At 33.2% G+C, this 8,341-nt stretch overlaps 1 long non-coding RNA gene across 1 annotated transcript; it reads right to left on the bottom strand.

Moving 5' to 3' along the window:
- Positions 1-458: 458 nt before the first annotated feature.
- LOC122142277 lies at positions 459-8,050 on the bottom strand. Its single transcript, XR_006158492.1, has 3 exons — positions 7,955-8,050; positions 4,194-4,263; positions 459-648 (listed from the first exon to the last, which is right to left on the bottom strand). It is a non-coding gene; the product is annotated as an uncharacterized LOC122142277 (long non-coding RNA).
- Positions 8,051-8,341: the final 291 nt, after the last annotated feature.

The following is an 8,341-nucleotide window of genomic DNA, read 5'->3' as shown; positions in this document are numbered from 1 at the left end:
TGTACTGTAACAGTCCATGTGATACATATAGATCATGACAGGATCACAAGCTGAAAGACTTTATCACACATTGTGAATCAGTACAGCTTAAAGAAGACACAATCACTCAAATTGCTTTAATAAGTTGGCACTTACATTTCTCTTAGCAAGCTTATCTCAATACATAAATTTAAAGAAGTAAGAGTACTGGCTTTCTTAGCACTTTAATACAGATTCATTCCATTTCCAATAAATAAAATGGGTCTAAAGCCTTTCCCAAAATGTTCTTAAAATATCCCTGAAATAAAAACAGACAGGTGTCAGAGGAGGGTCAGTGCAATCTTTTTGTGTGTGTGTGTGTGTGTGTGTGTGTGTGTGTGTGTGTGTGTGTGTGTATAGTGTATACACAACTTTGTATAATGACATGGGTATGACACAGGTATTACAAGGAGAGGGTGACTTATGAGGACATAACCCATGTCCTCATTTTTCAAAATGCTTATAAACCATACAGAATGAGACTAGATTTCTAGAGAAAATAGGACTGTTGCTTACTTCTGCAAAATCTGTTGTGAAGATGCTAGGATGTTGTACCTGGTTGCCAGGGTGTTGCTTTATGGTTGCTAGGGTGTTCTGGGTGGTTGATATGTGGTTCTCACTTATTTCTCACTAGGAAACAAAGAAATCAAAATCATTACAATTCATTATTTTTTTATCTAAAAAATGAGATGAATAACACAAATTTACAAACCCTATAATATATTATTTAAACTTCATACGATAAGTCTCTAATGTTCAACAAGCATTGCATTTGCGTTTGTTCGATTCAAAGTAATTTTAGCATTTTAGTAGGTTTATTTATCATTGACTATTTTTTACTAATATTTTGAATCAGATTTTATTTTTATATATTTAATTAAATTCCTTCAAACTTAAGTTTTCATTTAAATTTTTATATTTTTTTTGTCATTTTAGTAGTGTTTATGTAGTTTTCATTCATTTTATTTCAGTTGAATTTGAGTTATTTTAGTACATCAAGTTGTGTAAAATGAGAAATGTTGCCTTAGCAACTAGCTAAATGTTTTTAATATCTTGTTTTTATTGAAGTACAAATTTTTTATAGCTTAAGTTTTAGTTAACGAGAATAACCATTGTTTGAAAAAAAAATACAGCATTAAGACTATTTTGAAATATTATTACAATATAAAACAATGGGTTTCTATTATAATATATTCATATCTTAATGCAATTGTTTTTCTTTAATTCTGTAATGGCAAAGCTGAATTGTCAGTAGCTGTTAACCCAGTCTTCAGTGTTAAATTATCCTTCAGAAATAGCTCAAAAAATCAAGAATAGCATTTATTTGAAATAAAAATCTTTTGTAACATAATAAATGTATTTACTGTCACTTTTGATCAGCTTAATGCATCACTGTTGAACATAGTATAAATTCCTCAAAAAATAAAAAAAAAAAATAAATAAATAAATAAATAAAACCTTGCTGACCCCAAACTTTTGAAGAGTAGTGTATATACATAATATTATATATTTTATAATAATTACAAAATATTAAGTTTATATTTTATTTTGATTTCAAAATAAGATCTTTAGCCAGGCCTTTAATTGTCCCTATAATAAAGGTAGTGAAAGGACTTGCAGGGCTAAAATCACTAAAATCACACTTGCAATGATGCAGAAGTCTCAGACATGAAGAAGAGGGACAGGAACTCTCTCCTCCTCACACAAAAGCACCAGTCAGCAGTGCAGTAATTGCTTTTCATAAGGCAAATTTGCTTTTACTCCCACCCAGTTAATGAAATGAAGCAAGAACATCCTTCGGAGCGGCAGAAAAGGAAGTGGCCCGAGTGGCACCGGCCGAATTCTTCCATTCCATTTGAGTAAACACTCCGGATCGAGAAGTCATGTGGCATTCATTGATTGACAGATCTCTATTACAAAAGCTTATCATATCCCTGTCCGCAATTATCCATCTGGAGGATTGGCCGGAGATTTGATTTGTGAGGGGATCATGGTCACACAGATGTGTGAGGAGGAGACATATGATAACCTGCTATGAGCACTTCATTAGCTCTTTTCTCCACATGTTAATGCTAATCTTCCTCTCTATAGCTCCGACCCTGCAGTGACCCGCTGATGGTGTCACAAGCAGCTCAAAAGTATGGAAGATTTTAAGACAATGATGGTGGTTTGATGATGACGCAGAGTGCAAACAGGCTAATCTTTGTTTTATTGCTTGTCTTTCTCAGGAGGCTTTTTGATGCTTTTTTTTTATTGATATAGCTAGATTTGAACCCCACCGTCCTACATAAGCACCTCAACATATTTTGCCTTCTAAGATGAAGAGCATGAGTTGTTCTCTTGTAGATGGTACAGGTTGTCATGTGTAAAAAAATAAATAAATAAATAAAAAACCAGTACCACCTGAACATTAAATATTGAAAATGAAAATATTTCCATATGAGTCAATGGTAACACTTACAAGTTCATATTGATTTATGTTAGTTAATGCAGTACCTATTAACTAACAATGAGTGACGCCTTTGTTGCAGTATTTATTCACATTTTGATATTGTGTTTATTAATTTATGTTAGCTCCAATATATTACATTAACAGATAAAATTTAGTATTGGTAAATCTCAAAATTTACATTAAGATTAATAAATGCTTTATAAAAACATATAAAAACCAAACCTATTAAATATCAAAAAATAAATTAAATAAATATAAATGTAATGTTAATAATAATATTGTTTGAAAAATTATATAATTAATAATATAACATTTGTGTTGAGATTTTAATGATAACCTCATAAAACAATAAATGTACATAAAAAAACAAAGAAACTTGAAAATATGTAAAATATCTTAAAAATGTAAGAAATGTCATTAAAAAAGATAAAAGAACAAACACTAATACTAAAATGAAATAAAATATTGAGTAATTATAATATTTACAAAATTATTATAATTTTAAATTCTTATAATAGTTAGATAATTATTAACATAACATTTGTTTTGGGATTGTAATGATAACCTCATAATACAATAAATGTATATTTAAACCATGTTACAAACTATTGTTTAAATACCTAAAAACTGTAAAATATATTTTAAATGTCTTAAACATTTAAGAAATATCATACTAATAATTAAACAAGAATGAATACATACACACGAGTACTACAATGAAATCTTATATTTAGTAATTATAATTATAGTAAATACACACACACACACACACACACACACACACACACACACACACACACACACACACACACACACAATTTTACAATAATTTTGTATTTTATTTTAATATCATATTAGTAAATCTCAAAATTACCATTAAGATTAGTACATGCTTTACGTATTTTTCCATTGTTTGTAATGAGGTTAGCAATGTTAACAATTGGAACTTTTAAACCACACACAGACACACACACACACACACACACACACACACACACACACACACACACAAAATATGTTCAAGACCATGGTACCACAATGGCACTTTTTTTTAGTTCCAACTTGTAGTTGTATGAATGCTACTAAGGGCATTGTGAAAGGTGACTGAGAGGAATGCTGGCTGGTCTGAGTAGTTATAAGAGTGCTTAGTGCGTAGGGTGTGAGGCACTGTAACTGATGGATCTGGGTGGGTGGGTGGGTGGGTGGGTGTGTGTGTGTGGCTGAGCCATGTTCAGTGTTGCATGTCTGTGGATATGAAGTATAGTTATGTATAGGGGGCATATGTGGTCGAAGATGGCTGGGTCAGCTATGACATGAGGAAGGAAATAGGCTTTGTACATCTCCACTGGAGTGAGTGCAGAGGCGCTTCACTACCTTCACTAATACATAGGTTTCTATGTGTTAAGGGGACATTCCACAGACATAATGGTTTTTATACTGTACAAACTTTACTAACCCCAAACCCTAAAACAAAACCATAACCCACAAACATAAACCATCTTCAATATTTTCAAAAAAAAGATCATTCTGTATGATTTATAAGCTTGCTTCCTCATAGGGACCAAAAAAAAAAAAAAAGTACACACACTCTCTCTCTCCCTCTCTTACTTTTTTGTGTACTGCCTGTAAATAATGCAAAATTAACATTAACATATTTAAAGCCAAGTTGAAAAGGAGTGTATTTTTTATTTTTTTTATACCACCTTAAACATACATAACTAACCTCATATTTTGATGCGGGGTGAAGCACATTCCTTCAAAGTCACACATGCGCTGAAGCCTCAGGACCCGCTCTGGAATGAAGGGTAAAGAAATGTAAATGTCTTTTTCATTGTATAAAACATAGTAACCACATTTCCATAATACAATGTGTGAGTGTGAGGTTTAGTTTTCCTCCATTTGACAGAGTATTGCATGTGAAATGAACACTTTCAGGCTCTTTATAGGCTCTCAGGGGTTTGGGTCCCTCTCCCCCTGTCTAGACATTAAACAGACTCTTCTCTGACCACCCAGGTGCCTCTCTTTTATTTATCACGGATGACACGTCTGCGAACAAGACAGGAGAATCTTCCCTCACTCTTCTCTCAGCTGCCACAACAGACCTGACAGCTGTCGCTTTTCACTGACGGCAGACTTTTCGCTTTCTTCCGAAGGGCAGTTTTTTAATCACGCATGTGAAATGCCATCTCAGTGTCTTTTGGAACACTTTAATTCGCTGGTATTTCCATATGTTGTGGGGAAGATGTGAATTTTAATGATTTTCTGATGACTGCTGCGTGATTTATTTGAAGGCAAGCTCCGCATCCACATTAGTAAACACTTTTCCTGCTCGCTGACCGCAAAGATGCATGACCTAAAACCGTGTCTTTGAAAATATATCTAAAACTAGTGAAACGAAGATGACAAAAAAGAGAAAAAGTAATCTTTCTTTCCCTCTCTCTAAAGATTTCCAGACAGCACACGGCCTGGTTTATTCTTAGTCGGTCCGGTAGCAGCAGTCTGGTAAAATGATAGGAGAATGGACTCAAAACAGCTGAAAATTAATCATTGTGTTCTGGCGAACTGGAAAATTCAATACCTCTGCTATAGCCGTCGATAACGCTGACCAGAGCTTCATGTCTTCAGACCGTTTTACACTCTAGCGGAACTAATTGTGCTCAGTTGGGAATACTGACATTTGATTTCTCTCTCAGAGAAAATATAAACATATTGTGTGGCTGAAATTCAATAGTGCCAAGCAGCTTTTAAGCTCTCTTTTGAAGGATATTTCTCACATAAACAAAACACACACAAATTTACACTTCAGACACTTGCCACAAATACGGTACACTTTGGTGCTCCATTACTATAGGGGAGAAAAAATACATTAGAAGGAATTTATTTTGAGATTCTTTTGTTTTGAGCTTTTAGATAGGTTAGATGAATTATCTACGGAATCTAACATAATATTGCCCTAGCATGAAAAGTAGCTAGATTTAAATACATCAAATGTACGTTTTCCATAATTTTGGCCTGTACCACAAAGGTCTTAAAAGATTAAATTTATGCAGATTAATTATATCATTACTTTGAAATAATGTTGAATTGGCCATTGACTGAAATTGAAAGCATTTTTTTTTTAAAAAGCACTATACTGTACAAATTGTACTGACCAAACAATGTGTGTGTGTGTGTGTGTGTGTGTGAGAGTATATATATATATATATATATATATATATATATATATATATATATATATATATATATATATATATATAATCACTATTCTTTGGAAAAAGTTTTTTTTTTTTTTTTTTTTGCATGTCAGGCTTATTTTTGTACCCTATTCAAACAAATGTGTCTTAAACATAAATATAAAACTGAAAGGTTAATTTTTTTTCCTCATGCTCTCGGAACTAAAAGTTGTTCAGACCATCTCTTTCTGAATAAAGATGAGATGTGGTAGATTTACATTCCTTGATGACTAAGGATTGTGGGTAATTATGAGGATCCTTGATAGATTTAATCTGTGCTGCATGTGGTATGAATGGCCAAGCAAACTAATCAAACTACCCCTCACACTCAAACACACACACACACACACACACAAACAGAAACACACAAAAACAAAAAAAAAAAAAAAAAAAAAAAAAGAGTGAAAAAGAGAGAGAGGGAAGAGAGAACTGAGAGGAGTGAGAAGGAAAGAGAGAGAGAGACACAGAGAGGAGAGAGAGAGAGAGAGAGAGAGAGAGAGAGAGAGAGGGAGATAGAGAGAGAGAGAGAGAGAGGAGAGGGAGAGAGAGGTCATCGGAACTTCAACAAAAGATATTCACCTAGTCTCCACTGCATAAAATGCCAATAACTTCAGAAATAGTTTTAGAAGATTCCTACAGAAGGACACAAGTGGGAATTCATGAAAGAATAAATAAATTGCTGGTGAGGTTTTGATTAACTGGCACGGTTAGCATGGCAAATCCCCCTAAAGATTCGGAGATTAGAATGCAAAAGTGTCTAAAAGCTCATAAAAGCAGTGTTTTCCCTCAGGAAAGTGGTGGTATTGTTCATATTCAGTGCATTTTCTGTGAAAACAAGCATTTAATCACATTGTGTGGAATGAATGTGTAATATGCCCCGAGTGCGTATAGCATGCAAAATGACTTTGAATCTCCTCACTGCTCCTGACAAACAGTACCACAGAGGATGAAGCGGTGTTTATAATCATATCTGCCTGTGTTCTAATACCAAAAATCATTTCAGACCAGAATATTCTTTATAAAATGAGGTTTGTTTAAATAGATTAGGATGGAGATGTCACAACTGATTGAGAAAGGTGAAATAATGCCAGAAGGGTACGAAAAAAGTAGACAGCTGGCCAATATATCAGCGGATTTACACAAAAGGATTAAGCGCTGGTGTAGAACACAATTGTATTATAGACTAATACATTTTATGTTCCCAGTTCTCAGTGTTAATTCTGAGAAACATATTTAACTTCAAAGAATTTTGATCTGGGGAAAGTAGAACAATCGGCCGACTGCTTATGTTACAGATTAAAACAGTATTTAGAACCTTATGCTGGGAGTTAATATTAAACAAATGCCATGAAGTAATATCATTTCTAAATAGAAAGGAAGCTGCATTAATTCGAAAGGAAATTATTGTTTTGCAAAAATGAAAAAAGAGAGAACATTTGGCATTAATCAAATAGTGGAGAGCAACCCCTAATAAATATTCATGCTAGGTTTCTCTCAAATTGTTCTGTCTTTGAGAGAAACTGCAGCTTTTCACTTAAAACTCTGTTTACATTTTGTTTAACATCCCTAAAATCCAAGTCACGTTTCTCCCGATGGAAGTTTTCTAATTGCTTTAAAACCCCATTAATGCTTTAAGAACTGCAGTTTTCTGTCCTGTGTTGACATTTTTTTTTTTTTTTTTTTATGGAAACAGTAAGTAGGTTTTAGTTTATCTCATAACCACAAGCCATCATTTTCTATTTACTGGTTGGTTCTGGGGGAGGGGAAAGGCTCAGTCTAGAAAGCATCTGATTGGAGAGAAATCTTTACAATGAATCATCAATAATCCATATCTTTTTACATGTAAAGCAAAAAAGATAAATAATTTCCAATTTCAAATTTGAAAACATTCAACAAAACACAAAAAATCAATTTTTATTATTATTATTTTTTTTTAGATAATTAATTAACAAAAAAGTGCAAGCAATGTTGAAATGTTTAAGTAGAAAGGCTGGCATAATATGTTCTTCTAAACCATACTCCAATAATCTTTATTTACTACTTTTTTTTTACAGTTTTGGAGTACACTAGGATTGATGCCCTCAAAGCTAACAAACAGACTATATTCTTATTTTGATTTCATGGGGTCATTAAACTGGAATTATAATCTAGAAATATTGATAAAAGACTCATCGGACAGAAAGTGAGATAGAATGGCAAATATGGACAGAGAAAAATACACAGAGCCAGAGATCCTAACGCAAGACATTACCATCATTAAACTGGCCCAGATGGCTCCTACACTCAGTGTGCTCTCTTCCTCTTGTTCTAAAATCAAATGTCTCATCCTTTTAATTCTCCTTTGTATCTGTGAATACCAAGTACAAGCTGTCAGAAACGTGCCAAAAACCTTGCTTTTACAAAATATTTTGCATCAGTAAAATGTTAAAAACAGCAATTTACAGTTACTGTTTGGCCCATTGCTTAAAATTAAACATGGAAATAAAAAGAAAATTGCTTTAAAGGAATGGTTCACCCAGAAATTAACATTTGCTGAAAATGTGCTCACCCTCAGGCAATCCAAGATGTAGATGAGTTTGTTTCTTCATCAGAACAGATTTGAAAAAAAATAGCATTACATCATTTGTTCTCCAATGGA

This window comes from Cyprinus carpio, chromosome B24 (assembly GCF_018340385.1).
Source record: "Cyprinus carpio isolate SPL01 chromosome B24, ASM1834038v1, whole genome shotgun sequence".
NCBI lineage: Eukaryota > Metazoa > Chordata > Actinopteri > Cypriniformes > Cyprinidae > Cyprinus > Cyprinus carpio.
Note: the sequence above shows the minus strand (reverse complement) of the source record. Positions and strands in the feature narration are given on the sequence as shown.